Source organism: Scardinius erythrophthalmus (assembly GCF_964197995.2).
Source record: "Scardinius erythrophthalmus genome assembly, chromosome: 7".
NCBI lineage: Eukaryota > Metazoa > Chordata > Actinopteri > Cypriniformes > Leuciscidae > Scardinius > Scardinius erythrophthalmus.
This window is the reverse complement of record NC_138227.1, coordinates 45625699-45643189: the sequence shown is the minus strand read 5'-3', so window position 1 is coordinate 45643189 and position 17491 is coordinate 45625699. Positions and strand designations below refer to the sequence as shown.

General features: G+C 45.9%; 1 protein-coding gene across 1 annotated transcript in view; it reads left to right on the top strand.

Annotated features, from left to right (window-relative positions):
* The first annotated feature begins 3431 nt into the window (after positions 1 to 3431).
* trim59 (tripartite motif containing 59) overlaps positions 3432 to 17491 on the top strand; it is a 79761-nt gene continuing 65701 nt past the window's right edge. The window contains exon 1 of the mRNA XM_081370151.1: positions 3432 to 3470. The gene's annotated coding sequence lies outside the window, so the exon portion shown is untranslated. The remainder of the gene's footprint in view (positions 3471 to 17491) is intronic.

Sequence of the window (17491 nt, the reverse complement as noted above, 5' to 3'; positions counted from 1 at the left end):
ATTGAGTAGTCCTGCCCTGAGAGCAGCGCGTAATACACTAAAAGTTTTTTTGAATCTATTGAGTACTCCTGCCCTGAGAGCAGCGCGTAATACACTAAAATAAAAGGGATTTGAATCTATTGAGCACTCCTGCCCTGAGAGCAGCGCGTAATACACTAAAATAAAAGTGATTTGAATCGATTGAGTACTCCTGTCCTGAGAGCAGCGCGTAATACACTAAAATAAAAGTGATTTGAATCGATTGAGTACTTCTGCCCTGAGAGCAGCGCGTAATACACTAAAATAAAAGTGATTTGAATCTATTGAGTACTCCTGTCCTGAGAGCAGCGCGTAATACACTAAAATAAAAGCGATTTGAATCTATTGAGTACTCCTGCCCTTAGAGCAGCGCGTAATACACTAAAATAAAAGTGATTTGAATCTATTGAGTAGTCCTGCCCTGAGAGCAGCGCGTAATACACTAAAAATAACAGCGATATGAATCTATTGAGTACCCCTGCCCTGAGAGCAGTGCGTAATACACTAAAATAAAAGTGATTTGAATCTATTGAGTACTCCTGCCCTGAGAGCAGCTCGTAATACACTAAAATAACAGCGATTTGAATCTATTGAGTACTCCTGCCCTGAGAGCAGCGCGTAATACACTAAAATAAAAGCGATTTGAATCTATTGAGTACTCCTGCCCTCAGAGCAGCGTGTAATACACTAAAATAACAGCAATTTGAATCTATTGACTACTCCTGCCCTGAGAGCAGCGTGTAATACACTAAAAATAACAACGATTTGAATCTATTGAGTACTCCTGCCCTGAGAGCAGCGCTTAATACGCTAAAAATAACAGTGATTTGAATCTATTGAGTACTCCTGCCCTGAGAGCAGCGTGTAATACACTAAAAATAACAGCGATTTGAATCTATTGAGTACTCCTGCCCTGAGAGCAGCGCGTAATACACTAAAAATAACAACGATTTGAATCTATTGAGTATTCCTGCCCTGAGAGCAGCGCGTAATACACTAAAATAAAAGTGATTTGAATCTATTGAGTACTCCTGCCCTGAGAGCAGCGCTTAATACGCTAAAAATAACAACGATTTGAATCTATTGAGTATTCCTGCCCTGAGAGCAGCGCGTAATACGCTAAAAATAACAGCGATTTGAATCTATTGAGTACACTTGCCCTGAGAGCAGCGCGCAATAGGCTACAGTAAAAATAACAGCGATTTGAATCTATTGAGTACTCCTGCCATATGAGAGCAGCGCGTAATACACTAAAAATAACAGCAATTTGAATCTATTGAGTACTCCTGCCCTGAGAGCAGCGCGTATTCCGCGTAATACACTAAAATAACTGTGATTTGAATCTATTGAGTACTCCTGCCCTGAGAGCAGCGCGTAATACACTAAAATAAAAGTGATTTGAATCTATTGAGCACTCCTGCCCTGAGAGCAGCGCGTAATACACTAAAATAACAGCAATTTGAATCTATGGAGTACTCCTGCCCTGAGAGCATCGCGATCGCGGGAGATGTATCATTTTGACCGTTGAAATATCGCGGAAAATTTGAACGAGTTCTGTTCTTGCATATCAATTTAACAGACAGCGAGGTAGCATTGGAAAAGCATGTTTTACACCAGTTACCCCATAAGCAGCTTTGTTTTGGTCGACTGATGAAACAGTCAAATCAAAATGCATACAATACGATGTTTAGACGATGATTAGTTCTGTGCATTTTAAATGTTCGCTTATTATCTTAGTAAACGTTAGAGGATGTTGAATTGTAACACAATATAGTTGTAAATTCACTTACCTTGCAATAAATGCGGTCTCCCACGAACATGTCTTTTATTCCGACTGTTCCTCAAGAAATCCCTCCGCAGCGCATCTCAAATTCAAACGTCTAAAGCCCGCCCTTGCTTCAGTTTCATTGGTTGAAGCTGTAAACCAATCATTTTCCTTTCTGCCCTCAGAACATGTTTGAGTAAGTAAAACTCCCATCTGCGTTCGGTTCGGTACAGCAGGGGTGAGAAAACACCGTTTTTATGTGTATTAAACAGTAGTTTACTGATTGTGTCTCTGTCTTTAAATTAATTAAATTATAATTAAACGTTTCTTAAGGATAAAATGATCTCTGCTTATGCTGTAAACTATATAGGGTTACTACTACTACTACTACTATAACTACTTACTTGCACATTACTATAATATTAAAGGAATACTCCACCGTCTTTTCATATTAAACTATGTTATTCCCTTAACTAAGACGAGTTGATACATACCTCTCTCGTCTCAGTGCGTGCACTCAATCGCTCGGGTGCGCGGCGAAACTTTGTTCACTCAGTTCATTCAATATGGGCCAAGCAGAGAAGCTACTAAACACCTCCACGGTTTCCCTATTTAAACACAGTTACTCGCGTAGTGTAACTCGACCTAGGACGGTGACACAAAACAAAACGTTGCGCTTTTCTAAGCGTGTAAAATGGATAACTATATTGTATGGTGGAATACCATAGCAAGTGCTTATGAGCACTTCGACTTGGCGGAGTAATATCTTCACTCGTGAAAAATCCTCTCACCGGCCCCCGCTCTCTCTTGTGAAGATATTACAGCCTTTTAACAAGTAAGGCCTATCAATAATTATTTATTTGTTATATTGCAATAAAATCTGTGCTGCAGGACTAGGAATAGGAATATACTTTATTTATTCAAATTAAACTGCATGTTTCCATTGATTGTGAAGCTAGACATTGAAAACTGCAGATCAAGCGCATGGGGCTAAATGTTTTTTCTTGTTATGAATTGTATCCTATTTTCCGTTATTACCGTTAACTACGCGAAGTGATATGGAACTGTAATGCGGTCAAGACCTGCCTGGAACTACTTTAGCTGTTGTGCGTTTCCCTGAAAATAATGCACACCTTAGAACGTTCGTCAACCAATCAGATTCAAGCATTCAACAGCCCTGTAGTATAAACCTGATTAATGTTTCATGTTTCATTCTCTCTCTCTCTCTCTCTCTCTCTCTCTCTCTCTCTCTCTCTCTCTCTCTCTCTCTCTCTCTCTCTCTCTCTCTCTCTCTCTCTCTCTCTCTCTCTCTCTCTCTCTCTCTCTCTCTCTCTCTCTCTCTCTCTCTCTCTCTCTCTCTCTCTCTCTCTCTCTCTCTCTCTCTCTCTCTCTCTCTCTCTCTCTCTCTCTCTCTCTCTCTCTCTCTCTCTCTCTCTCTCTCTCTCTCTCTCTCTCTCTCTCTCTCTCTCTCTCTCTCTCTCTCTCACACACACACACACACACTTAAAACGGACTGCGGGATTCAATAGCAACTTTCCACCAGTCACGTTTCTCGTCTCAAGGCGCAACATGTGTCGCGTTCAAGACGTGTTGAATCAAGAGATGCGATTGGTGGAAACTGGAAAGTAGCGAGGGCGCGCATGCGCGTGTCGTGTTTTTATTTGGTGGGCTCGTGCTGTTTATGACGGTCAGTTATTAGCACTTATTTCTGTTTTAATAGACATAAAAATGTTTCTCAGTTTTGAGCGTCCTAATATGTGTATGCTAAATAGCACGCTGAAGGTGTTTGAAGAACTTTTGGCAGTTTTTGTTTCAAATGTCACGTTATTTTCAACATAAATGCGTCAATATATTACGTACCCGTGTTAAATCAATTTAAACACAGAATTCTGATATTAAACTGTATTGATGTTTTGCTTGTCTTAAGCGGTGTACGACTTCCGGTTGTATCACCTTCTCAACACAGCTGTGCAGGACATAGGCTACCGGGGCAAGTTGTCACTGTTCACTGCAGTTGATTATGATCTCGGTTTGATTCAAGTCTTGACTACAGTAAAACAAACACATATACTACATTTCCACCGTCATTGCGCTTTATAAACACGCAATAACTCACTGATGTAAGAAGACATTTTATATTCTTCAATTATGGATACTTTATGTAGACTTTGACACTGAACTTTCTTGAAACAATATTCACACTCACTAATTAAATTTGGACATTTTGGACATTCATGCGTCATTTCCTCCACATCTCACATCACCCTTCATTCTACGGTGGAAATGACAGGAATAACATATCAAGACTGCCGTCTTGCTGATAGTGTTAAAAAATAAACAAAATAAAAATCTTTTTTTTTTTTTGATAAACAAGACTCTTTGACCAGGATAAAAAGGTATTTAAATGGCCGAAAAAGACTCAATACAAAATTAATGTGACCTTTTAAAAACCAACAAATAAAGAAAAATCCTGTTAAACTAAAGGAATAGTTCAACAAAAAAAAGTAAATTCAGTCATTACTTACTCTCATGTAGTTCCAAACCTATATGACTTTCATTAATCTTCAAGACACAAATGAAGGTATTCCTAATGAAGCCTGAGCTTGCGTTGACCAAACTTCAGCATTAAGCCGCTCACCTCATATGGATTACTTTCACCATCCCTTTATGAACCTGTCAAGGATTCGAGTGAATGAACTTTCGATGAAGGGACATGGTTTCATTAAAACATGTTTGCGCTTCGAAGATGAACGGAAGTCTTATTCAGAGCTCAACGTTAAGCCTTTCATGTGTCCTTCGGAGAAGTAAATCGGTCATTCACTTGTCAGAGTAAAACATTTGCTTATCCAGAAAAAAAATTAGATTTTTTTTGTGTAAATGTAATTTATTCTGAAGCAGTGTTCTCATCAGTGTTCAGTCAGATTTTATATATTTAAATCTACATATTCATGATATTTTAACCTTTATAAAGGCCATTTTCCTTTAATCATTTTAAATATATGCTTCATTTTTCATTTACAATTCTTAAATTTGATCAATAAATTTAATTAGAATAATAAGACACTATAGGCCTGTTACCAATCAATCAATGTTTTGAATTTACAAAAAATAAATGTTGGAAAGAATGATACTTTTAAACACGAAGCGAAACCGCCAGCAGGTGGCAACAGATGACCGTCTTAATGAGTGAGTCATTGAATCATTATTCAAACGATTCATTCAAACAGGTGATTCATTCAAACAGGTGACTCATTCAAGAATGAGTCAGTTGTTTATGAATGGGTCATTGAATCTTTGACTCAGCCGATTCGTTCAAAACGGTGAATCACTCAGTAATGAAACACGGCTGAGTGTTGCTGTGAGATGCGCGATGGTTCTGCGGTGATCTTTGTTCGGAACTATTTTCGCTGCTGAAATAGAACAAAAACAGTCAATATTGCATCTAAAATGTAAGTGACTTAAAATTAGTGTTGCTGTTTGTTTGAGCATAAACAACATCTGCAATGTTACAACTCTAGTTCAAAGCAAAGAGATTTTCTTTTACAGAAATCGATTTTTAAGGACTACAACAAACGGCTGGTAGAGACTACAATGAGCTTTTTCACGGGTTAGTGACATCACCAAACCTAAAATTTACATAAACCCCGCCCCCCGGAACACGATTTATAGATTATTAAGACAGAATATGCTAATCAATGACTAAAAGATAACTACACATAAGCTTCATAAATTCACTAACTAACCATTCAGAAATGTCCTGTTGCTTCTACATGTTGTCACTTCCTCGAGTCTCTCCATCATTGTCTGACTCCGGTTTGAACATAAAAGGCTAAAAGTTTTTGAAATGTTCAGTGCGTGTGAGTGAGGTAATCGGAGCTGCAAACACACGCACACACACGCTCTTGAAGCTCCGCCCCCTGTGCCGGGAGCAGCAGCTCATTTGCATTTAAAGTGACACACACAAACAGCTTGTTTTTGCTCACCCACAAAAAGTGACAGTTTTAACATGCTATAATAAATTATCTGTGGGGTATTTTGAGCTAAAACTTCACATACACACTGAGAACGATTGTACATCTTGTGAAAAGGTCATTATAGGACCCGTTTAATGAAAATCAAGCCTGAACTGACAGTTCAACAGCCAAACGTACAGATAAACATGACACAGATGAAACCTGAGGACCAACACATGCACTAATGCCGCTTCCCCTCCCTCAGCAGGAGCCGCCGCCGTCATGGAGGATCTGGAGGAGGATCTGACGTGTTCGGTGTGCTACGGCCTCTTCACAGACCCGCGGGTCTTGCCCTGCTCACACACCTTCTGCAAGAGCTGTCTGGAGAGCGTGATGCAGGCGTCCGTGGAGGTGTCCGTCTGGCGTCCGCTGCGTATTTCATTGTATTTCAACACTTGAATGTGGGTTTCATAAAAAAAGCAACATTTTGAGCAAAAAATCTGAGAAAATCATGTTTTTGTCAAAGACTACATGTGGATCAGATTCAGAGCGATGATGAACACACAGATGTTTTAGACCGAGTCCATCAACACCTCAAAAGCCCTATTCGGACGGGACTAGTTTCACAGGGGGATGTTAGAGGAATTTCTGTTTCACAGACGAACTTTGAGATTTTAATCCTGTCAGAATCTGCCATGTCTGTCTTTTTCTTACACGACCTCTGTAAAAATTCCATAGCAAATTACCTACTGTTTTTCGTCAAACTCGGCGGTCCTCAGAGAAATCTAATCCCGTCCGAATGCGAATGTCTGTGATTGCCGAATTTTTTTTTTTTCAAAACACTTTTTCTTGTGTGTTTTGGTCAACGTGAACTGCCATACAATCTCTCGCTATCGCGCCGGTATTCAAGTTTCTGCTTTTTGCGCACTGATAATGGATGTAGATGTCTTCAGTACACGGCAAAAAATAAGAAAATTAAATCAACAAGAGCCAAATCACGTAAACTGTTAAGACTGGCTACTGTAATATCAGTTCCCTTTCGTTGACACTCCGAGTTACGTCGGATGACGACGAATGGGGTTTCGCTTAGAAATCCTATCATCTTCGAGTATATAAAACGAGCCAATGGCAATGAAATGCCATGGGTCTGCGGAATTTGCATAGCGTGACTCCGCCCCACCCTGGGGGTATATAAGGAAGTGCGCTGGCAACATGCAGATATGTTTTCGCTTCGGAGCCAAGTTGATGTACTTCACTCCACAGCCAATCCTGAGATTCATCTCTTCACTTCTCTTCGAGACGAGCCTCTCTCCAAGTGTTGGTGTGACAGCGAGTTCCAGCGAGTGCACATTCCCTGCTGATCTGTGCAGTGATTTGCCAGTGTTTGTGTGTTCTCTCCCTGGTCGCTTCAGCATTTGTGGAGAAATCTCCTTTCTAAAAGAGCTTGCACGCGGCACGTCTTTTTAAAGATGCCTCGCCCGTGCACTTCTGGTTGCGGTCTTCTCGTTTCTGACTCTGATGGGCACAATCGCTGTCTTGTGTGTCTGGGCATCGAGCACGCTAAGGCAGCGTTTGTGGATGGGTCATGTTCCCATTGCGGGAACATGCCCATCGCACGGTTGCGGTCTACACTCAATGACCTTCATGGTAGAGTCCCCTCATCCGCACCCCGATCTACGGGCTCCGCGAGAGCTAGTACTTCGGCTGGCGGCCAGGGTGACCTGAGGATTATGGTGTGGGACAAAGCGCCGACTATTCCACGCTCCACACCGTCCTCTAGCGCCGTGCAACCCGCGAGTGGTTCAAATGAGCCCGCAGTACAGTCCTCTTACTTGCTGCGGGTCTCATTTGGCGCTCCAGAGGAAGATTCGATGTCGATCGCTGCATCACAGGGTGGGCAAGAGTCCTTGGGAAGTGAGGATTCGGCTGTGCTGCCACCTTCGGGTGTGCCAGCATTGCCCGAGTCTGATCCCGAGATGACTGCCATGCTTTCCCGGGCAGCCGCGGCCATTGGGCTTGAGTGGTCCCCGCCACCTGGTCCGGTGCGCTCGCGGCTGGATGATTGGTTTTTGGGTGCTGCCACTGATCCTCTTCAGCGCGCGTCCCCAATGCCTTTCTTCCCGGATATGCATGAGGAGGTCACGAGGTCCTGGAAGGCACCATTGTCTTCTTGTGATCGCTCGGCGACCTCCTCCGCCCTGCCTCCTCTCGATCACGCGGCCGCCAAAGGGTACACTGGGGTTCCCCAGGTTGAACGCTCTGTTGTGATGCAACTGTGTCCTCAGAGTGCTTCTTCCCGTGGTGACCCAAAGCACCCCTCCAAAGCCTGTAGGTTCTCTTCCACGCTTGTGGCGAAGGCCTATAAAGCTGCGGGGCTGGCGGCCTCCTCACTGCATGCCATGGCGACACTCCAGGTCTACCAGGCCCAGATGTTGCTTGACATGCATGAGGGGAGGACTGACCCAGCGCTCTTTGATGAGCTGCGTGCCGCCACCGACCTTGCTCTCCGAGCGACGAAGTTGACCGCACGCTCCCTGGGTCAGGTGATGTCCACTTGCGTGGTCCAGGAGAGACATCTGTGGCTCAACCTGGCCGATATGCGTGAGGCCGAGCGGACCCGGTTCCTTGACACTCCCATATCCCAGGCTGGCCTCTTCGGCGGAGCGGTTGAGGACTTTGCCCAGCAGTTCGCGACCGCCCAGAAGCAGACTGAGGCTCTCAGACATGTCCTGCCCCGACGGCCAGCTCCTGCCTCCACCCAGCCGTCGGCACAGGTGCCTCAGTCTGCTCGCCGCCGAGGGCGCCCTTCTACGGCTCCCGCCCCTCCCGCACGGCCCCAGCAGCAGCCTCCATCCGGGTCGCGTCGAGGAGGACGCCGTAGGAAGGCGCCACAGCCCTCTCCCGCCCCGTGCCCCGCTAAACGCCAGGCCAAGCGGCGCTCCTGAGACGGGCTGCTCAGAGATGGCGTTGAGTTCTTCCCAGGAGCCGGTAGCAGGGCCGCTCCTTCCCCCGGTGGAGGGCCGGGGGAGAATCCTTGGTTTTCCCCACCCCGCTGCTCGTCCCACGACGGGCAGCACCCTTTTGTGGTCAAAGAAAGAACTCACTCCCCCATCTCTGAGCACACAGAGTGTCCGGATGACAGTGCGCGCCGCTTACGAGCCTCGCCACTCTCGTCCCCCTCTGTCGCCAGTTCCCTGCCAGAGCACGCCCCAGTGGGACGCTGGTCCTCCCCTGGCCTCCTCTGGCAGGACGCGGCTAATGACCGTGCCCCCGCACCGGGCCGCTATGCCACCCACGCCTGGGCCGGTCATTCCGCCTCGCTGCACCACCGAGGGTACGTCTGTGGTCTGTATGACCCCGCTGGTACAGTTCCTGGAAGTCTGGTTAGAGCTTCCCAGGCTGTCCCGCTGGGTCGCGAGGACCATCAGGCTCGGCTACGCGATTCAGTTCGCACGGTCTCCTCCCCGCTTCAGGGGAGTCCGCTTCACTATGGTTGGTGGCAATGCCCCGGTTATGAGAGCGGAGGTCGCTACCTTACTGGCGAAGGGTGCGATCGAGACTGTCCCTCCAGCCAAAATGAGGTCCGGCTTTTACAGCCCTTACTTCATTGTACCGAAGAAATCCGGTGGGTTACGGCCAATCCTCGACTTGCGCGTCTTGAACTGCTCCCTTCACAGGATGCCGTTCAAGATGCTCACGGCCAAGCGCATTTTCGAGTGCATACGGCCGCAGGATTGGTTTGCAGCGATCGACCTGAAGGACGCCTACTTTCATGTCTCCATTCTTCCTCGACACAGACCGTTTCTCGGTATGGAGATCGACTCGGTCGCCATGTGCGCGCAGCTTACGAGCGAGCGCGCGTAATCACTGCTGACTTGCCTTCGTCAGTTCGAGGGCAAGAGTGTGGTCCCACTGAAACTATTTCAGAGGCTCCTGGGGCATATGGCATCCACAGCGGCTGTCACGCCACTCTGGTTGCTTCATATGAGACCACTTCAGCTTTGGCTTCGCGATCAAGTCCCGAGGTGGGCATGGCACCACGGCACGCTCCGAGTTCCAGTGACTCCGACCTGCCGTCAGACCTTCACCCCGTGGTCGAACCTCAGTTTTCTTCGGGCCGGAGTGCCCTTGGAACGAGTGTCCAGGCATGTTGTTGTGTCAACAGATGCCTCCACCACGGGCTGGGGCGCCATGTGCAATGGACATGCTGCCGCGGGCTCCTGGACAGGACCGCAGCGCCTTTGGCATGTCATTTGCTTCGAGTTGTTGGCTGTACGTCTTGCCCTGCACCGCTTCCATGCGTTGCTCAGGGGTCAACACGTACTGGTCCGATCGGACAATACTGCGACTGTAGCGTACATCAACCGTCAAGGTGGTCTGCGCTCCCGCCGTATGTCACAACTCGCCCGCCACCTCCTCATATGGAGTCAGAAGCATCTGAGGTCGCTTCGTGCCATTTATATCCCGGGAGACCTGAACCAGGCGGCCGACGAGCTGTCTCGGCTTCGGCCTCTCGCTGGAGATTGGCGACTCCATCCCCAGTCGGTTCAGCTGATTTGGGATCAGTTCGGGGACGCACAGGTAGACCTGTTTGCCTCCCACGACTCGTCCCACTGCGACCTGTATTATTCCCTGACCGAGGGCACGCTCGGCACGGATGCACTGGCGCACAGCTGGCCGCGGGGCCTCCGCAAGTATGCGTTTCCCCCAGTGAGCCTTCTTGCGCAGACCTTGCGCAAGATCAGGGAGGACGAGGAGCAGGTAATTTTGTTTGCCCCATATTGGCCCAACCGCACCTGGTTCTCAGAACTAGTACTCCTCGCGACAGCACCTCCCTGGCCAATTCCTCTGAGGAAGGACCTGCTTTCTCAGGGACGGGGCACCTTATGGCACCCTCGTCCCGATCTTTGGAACCTCCACGTGTGGCTCCTGGACGGGATGAGGCAGGTTTGAGTACCCTACCACCAGCGGTGGTGGCTACCATCACTTCCGCTAGAGCATTGTCCACGAGACATGCCTATGCGTTGTAGTGGAACCTCTTCGTCAACTGGTGTTCTTCTAAAAATCTAGAACCCACGAAATGCCCCATCAGTGTCGTGCTTTCCTTCCTGCAAGAAGGGTTGGAGCGAAGGCTGTCTCCCTCCACCCTGAAAGTGTATGTTGCCGCCATTGCCGCACATCACGACGCAGTTGATGGTAAGTCCTTAGGAAAGCACGACCTGATCGTCAGGTTCCTGAGGGGAGCCAGGAGACTGAATCCTCCTCGTCCTCCCCTCGTACCCTCTTGGGACCTCTCAGTGGTTTTAACTGCCCTGCAGAGTGCTCACTTTGAGCCTCTGCAATCAGTGGAGCTTAAGTTCCTGTCAATGAAGACAGCGCTCCTGGTTGCATTGGCCTCCATCAAGAGGGTAGGGGACCTGCAGGCATTTTCGGTTGACGAAGCATGCCTGGAATTCGGACCGGCTAACTCTCACGTGATCCTGAGACCCCGGCCCGGATATGTGCCCAAGGTTCCCACCACACCCTTTCGAGACCAGGTGGTGAACCTGCAAGCGCTGCCTTTGGAGGAGGCAGACCCAGCCTTGGCACTGCTCTGTCCAGTACGCGCACTGTGTGCTTACGTAGACAGAACGCAGTGTTTCAGGACCTCAGACCAGCTCTTTGTCTGTCATGGTGGGAAGCTGAAGGGAAAGGCTCTCTCCAAGCAAAGGTTGTCTCACTGGATAGTGGACGCCATTGCTTTGGCATACCAGCAGCAAGGTCGACCATGCCCCCTTGGTGTGACGGCCCACTCCACCCGGAGTGTGGCATCCTCTTGGGCTCTAGCGCATGGCGCCTCGCTAACAGACATCTGCAGAGCTGCAGGCTGGGCGACACCTAACACATTCCCGAGATTCTATAATCTCCGAGTGGAGCCAGTTTCTTCTCATGTACTCGCTTCAACTAGCCAGTAAGAGATTCTGCTCAGGTGTCTTCGCTTGCTCGCCATTCCTCTCCACGGACGGGATATGTGCGATATTTTCCTCAGGTGAGCCTGATAAGCCCTGAGTCTCCTCCAGCACTGACGACGTCAACGCCAGAGTTATGCCACAGGCAGCTTTCGCGCTTGGCTAGGTGCCTCCATGTGCATGGTTCCCCTCCGGGCGACCCCCACATGTGTATTCCACTGTAAGCCTCTTTGAGCATGTGTCTTTCCCTTGGCAAGCCACCTTGCCACCCCTGGGGTTGAAATATTCCACCTGTGGCTGGACACCCCAGTGTTATTCCGTATGCAGCCCTTCGGGGTCATATGTGTATTCCAAGTCCCCCCCTTCGGGTTGGGCATGATTGCATATTTCCACTGGATATGCTTCCCAGTGTACCTTGGTATTCCTGTGTTAAGTAGGACTCCTTCGTCCGTGCTAGTCTCACGAAAGGGAGCTCAGACTTACGCAGTGCACTGGAAGACAGTCGAGAGGTGGCGTGATTACACTGGGAACCCCATTCGTCGTCATCCGACGTAACTCGGAGTGACAACGAAAGGGAACGTCTCGGTTACGTATGTAACCCTCGTTCCCTGAGTAGGGAACGGAGACGTTACGTCTCCCTGCCACTTCCGCTGTACCGCTGGAACGCCTGAGTTCAGTCTCGGCTCCTCAGCGAAGACATATCTGCATGTTGCCAGCGCACTTCCTTATATACCCCCAGGGTGGGGCGGAGTTACGCTATGCAAATTCCGCAGACCCATGGCATTTCATTGCCATTGGCTCGTTTTATATACTCGAAGATAATAGGATTTCTAAGCGAAACCCCATTCGTCGTCATCCGACGTAACGTCTCCGTTCCCTACTCAGGGAACGAGGGTTACATACGTAACCAAGACGTTTCAGGTAAGATTACTTTCAATTCTGCACTTAATTACATAACGTGTAAATTATATAAGTTAAAACTTTTTTATTCCAGTAGGTTTATTATAAGAACCCAGTTCTATAAAATCATGATGATAAATGTATGTTTAGTTTTTTATACTACAATTTTTATAAAATGTTTACAAAACACTAAATACGTTAGGACGTTTTACTTTATATTTCAAAGTGCTTAATTTTAATTCATATGATCATACGCAATCCACGCATTCTGAACACGTGATCCTCTGCAATGCCCACATGTAAAACACAGACACTCCTACCTCGGTAATAAACACAGAGATGTTAGTCCCGTCCGAATCCGTACATGAAATCACAGACGTAGGTTGATAAGAATTGTAACTCAAACGTCCCGTCCGAATAGGGCTAAAGCTTCAGTCCTGAGTCGACATTTCATTCAGTAACATTAGGCAGTTTAGATGTATATGCTGTTTTATGTTTGATATTCACATTATTTTACACACGAATATGATATCACATGTTTCTGTTGTGATCAGGAGATGCTGTACTCTTTCATTAGATATGTAATAGCGCCCCCTACTGTATAACAGTGGAAACTCGGATACCCAGAAAATTGGGGAAAGAGTTAAAGGGGTCACAACATTACTCATGTCTTACACCCTTTGACACAAGCTGCTCAGACAGCTAATGTACTTCAGTAACCATGTAACCATGCAGCACAAATAAACTACATTACCCATGATGCATCAGACGGCACTGCATGGACCCCACTCACTACATGAGCACAATGAGATGCCGGAATACATCTTTCAACATATTTGGGACCTACTTCTCATCCTACTTTTATGAACTGTTTGTACATTCCTAATTTTTCCATTCAGTCTTTGCTTTCAGTGATAATTGTCACCTAAAGAAATACGAACGTTAACCCCTTTGGTCGCTCAGATCGTGTTCAGTGGTTTCAGCGCTGAAGATGAATAAAACTCTTCTGTACTGTGGTTTCTTCTGGTCATTTAAGACTGGAGTGTCACAAAACATCAAGTGCTTATTGTGTTGTGGTAAAGACGTACATGTGAACTCAAAGCAGTAAATTTAATGTTAATTAAAACATCCACCTGCAGTGCAGTGAGAACATGATAACATTGCATGTTACACCTATTATACCATAGTAAAAAGTCACTGTGTGTAAAAGAGGTTAAAAGGAGAGAGCAGAAAGATGAGGGGTAGACCTGTGAGAGGCTTGCGGAGAGGAGTGACCTCTCAGGCCGTCTCGATCTCGCGCAGGACGATGGTCTTGGGGTTGATGGCCACGTTCTTGGTGGTGTTGTGTGTCTTATAGATGCCAATGAGACGGTCGGCCATCTCGAACATGTTGTTCCTCAGGGAGATGATGATGAACTGAGCATTCTTGGTTTGTTCCTGAAACGATGTGGGAAAGATGACAGTTGCAACTGTTCGGTTGTTATCTCCAGTGTAACTGATGCTGATTTTCCTGAACAATCAGTGATTCGGTTACACTCATTTTCAGCATATTATTGATGATTGCGCACTTGTTTCAGGCTTGCACTGAATTTAGTTTAGGGTGACACTGAATGCTACACGGCTAATGAAAGGATGCTGACGACAACTGATTTCAAGTGTAATGTGTGTGTTTTGGCCCGTGGCAGACCCAGAACGATCATGTGTTTGGTGAGTGGGATTCACGAGAGATTTGGCTACTTCTGTGTGTGGTTTCAGTTGATATGTGTTTTTGTGCTGGTGCCATGGCTGGTTTAGGCCTGTTGCTTACAGCGGACTCATGAACACATTCATATTCTATGCAGTGGTCAGTTAACAGCAGTGACCGAAATAAACATTTTTATTAATGGGCAATATTTGCCACCTTAAATTGATTTCCAGGGGCATTTTCACCCATATACGGACATCATTTCTAAACGTAGCCTATTAGAATAATAACAATATAGGGCCGTTACCAGTCAACTGAAATCATTATTAACAAAATCCATCTGTGCACCTTAATTTTTAACTTGTTAATTAAAGAGTACTTTAAATATGAAACTAAAACCACAGGTAGGTGGCAGAAAGTCACTGTCTTAAAAAGTGAGTTGAGGGAGTCATTCACACGGCTGATTCATTTATTGTATGTGTGGGCCACAGTGATGGGCCATTGAATCATTAATTACATCGATTCATTCAAAACGCGGATTCAGTTAGTAAAAATGATCGCTGTCGGTTGCATGGAGACTCGGTTCTGCTACGGTTTCATTTAGAAATTTTCACCTGTGAAATAAAAGGAAAAACAAACGATACTGACAATACTGTGTCACAATTTTAAATTGTTCATTTAACTTGTATAAAATAAATATTACATTTGCAATTGTGCTGGGGAAAACTGCAGTCTCTCTCATGTGATTTATTTATATCGTAGTATGTAGTTATATTACTATAAGACAAAACCTCTTTTACGGCCTTAAATTAAAAAAAAAATCTAATTTAAGACTGTGTATCACAGAGCTCCCGTGGATCTTAGTGTCTGAGTTCATTTATTTTACTGGATAGTCATGCACTGCTGTTAAAAACATACAAAAAAAAAAATGATTGTCATTTATTTTCCAATGTAAAAGTTTTAAACCGATGCAGTCCGGGACCGAGTGGCACCATGTTTCCCCCCAACAGCTGACAGGGTTTCTGTGAGCGAGATAAATACACTAGCAGAAACCAGTTAAAGTCTTCTAGTGATGTTTCATTTAAACTGGTATATGTCCCACCCACTGAAATCATGCTGGTGTTATAAGATGGAGTGTGTGGTGCGTGCACATACGTAGATGTAGCAGGCCACGATGGAGACGTTCTTGAAGTCGAGGGCGGCGTCGATCTCGTCCATGAAGTAGAGCGGCGTGGGCTTGAAGTGGTGCAGGGCGAACACCAGCGCCAGAGAGCTGAGCGTCTTCTCTCCGCCCGACAGGTTGTAGATCTTCTTCCAGCTCTTCTTAGGAGGACGCACACTAGGAGCACACAGGACAACAGCAGAGCCGTCAAGACATCGCTCAGGGGAGGACCGACCGGGACCAGAGAAGAGCCACAGTGATACATGACCCAATAGACCTTATCCACAGATTACTGACAGGTGAAGGTGAGGCTGAGAGGAACAGACACGCATCTCTTCAGCAGTGGTGTGTCAAGTACTGGAGTAAATGTAATTGGTTACTGCTCTTAAGTATCTTTGGCTACTTTGTAGTTTTACTGCGCATCAAAGATATTAGCAACTTTTACTCTGTACTTGAGTACATGTTTGAATAAGTAAATGTACTCTTTACTCCTATTTACTCCTATGACAAGTATTTTGTTTAGGCTTGGCTTGTAGGGAATTCCAAACCTGCGTATATTCTAACGCACATAACTATAGAACCCATTCTAAATGCTCATGTGAACGCCATCAGCGTTTCTCACAGGTTCGCGTTTAAAGTCTGTGTAGAGAGAATGGTGTCGTCTTAGCGGCCCCTAATTTAATAACAAATGATCATTGCGACGGAACCAAATCAATTAAAACTAACTTTAGATGGAAATAACTTAACTCTGCTGTAAAGCCGAAACAATCTCTGTTACCTTAAATTATACGCTTATCTCTGTAAAGCTGCTTTGAGACAATCTACATTGTTAAAAGCGCTATATAAATGAAGATGACTTGACTTGACTTGACTATACATTTGTGAAGAATAATGCAGTTACACGTTACATATTGCACGGCACCTTACTTTTTCTGCAGCAGTTTATAAGAAGTGATATCAGCGAACTATATCTTGTGTGTTTTGTCTTTACTCGTCAGCAAGCTGATGTACACGAGTGCGAGTGCAATAGTGGGTCGTTGCTCAATCGCAGGCGTCTCATATATGAGATGAGGCCGAAACCGGCACGTCCAGTGCAAGTAGGCTTTGACCATTTCATGATACATAACATTATTTTATTTATCCGTTATATTGATGATGCCTTTCTGAAGGATAATGGTTTATGGCCTTTTTGAGACCTGAGTGTTTTTAAGAGGTTGTTGTGTCGACTTTGATTTATTGCCTCCAGATAAGAAAGGGAAGTCGCTACACTTCCTTCTGCAACGTTTGTTTGCGTATAACGCCACTGTTCATCAGTCAACACAGCACTCCCCTTATGAACTCATGTTTGGTCAGAATCCACAGTTGCCGATTGATTTTCTCTTGAGTGCGGCGGGGGAAGATGATCGTCGAGATGGTGCAGGTCCTTCTAAGTGCCTTGATAGATCTGAGTTAAAGCCAGTCCCTACCTCACGTCAGCAGAGCCCCAGTGGCTGAGAGAGGAGTAGAGAGCAGTGACAAAGTAGAGGAGGAGATTGAGTCTGAGTAAAGTGATGGATTCGTTGTGGAAGTCACTGTTTCCGACCCAAGTGCTTTAGGTGAGATAAGTAAAGGACAAATTAAAAAGTGAATACAGTTACGTCCCTACCCTTGTTCTGGAGGTCAGGTAGCTTGTGTTGGGGGGACTGGGGACCAAGGGCCGTATGTATAAAGCTGCTCAGAGTAAAATTTTAGTCTTAACCCTTTTAAACCGGCGTCGCCGAACCACATACCAACAAGCTGTATTCATTGTAGCCTACCGTAACTCTTCAACCGTTTGCACTATCAAAACCATTCAAATTGCCCCTGACCATGTCAGCGGGAACTAGGGGGTTTTTAAGAACACCTTCAACCTTTATAAAATTACTCTAAAGATTATTTTGTTTTTATATGTTGTCGAATAGGGTTTTATGACTCTAAAAGAAATGAATACATCATAAGGCAATAAGCCGATCTCGGATGGAGTGAGTGACGTGACACTGGTTGAGGACCAGCATCTCAGAACTGATTTGACACTCATTTAAT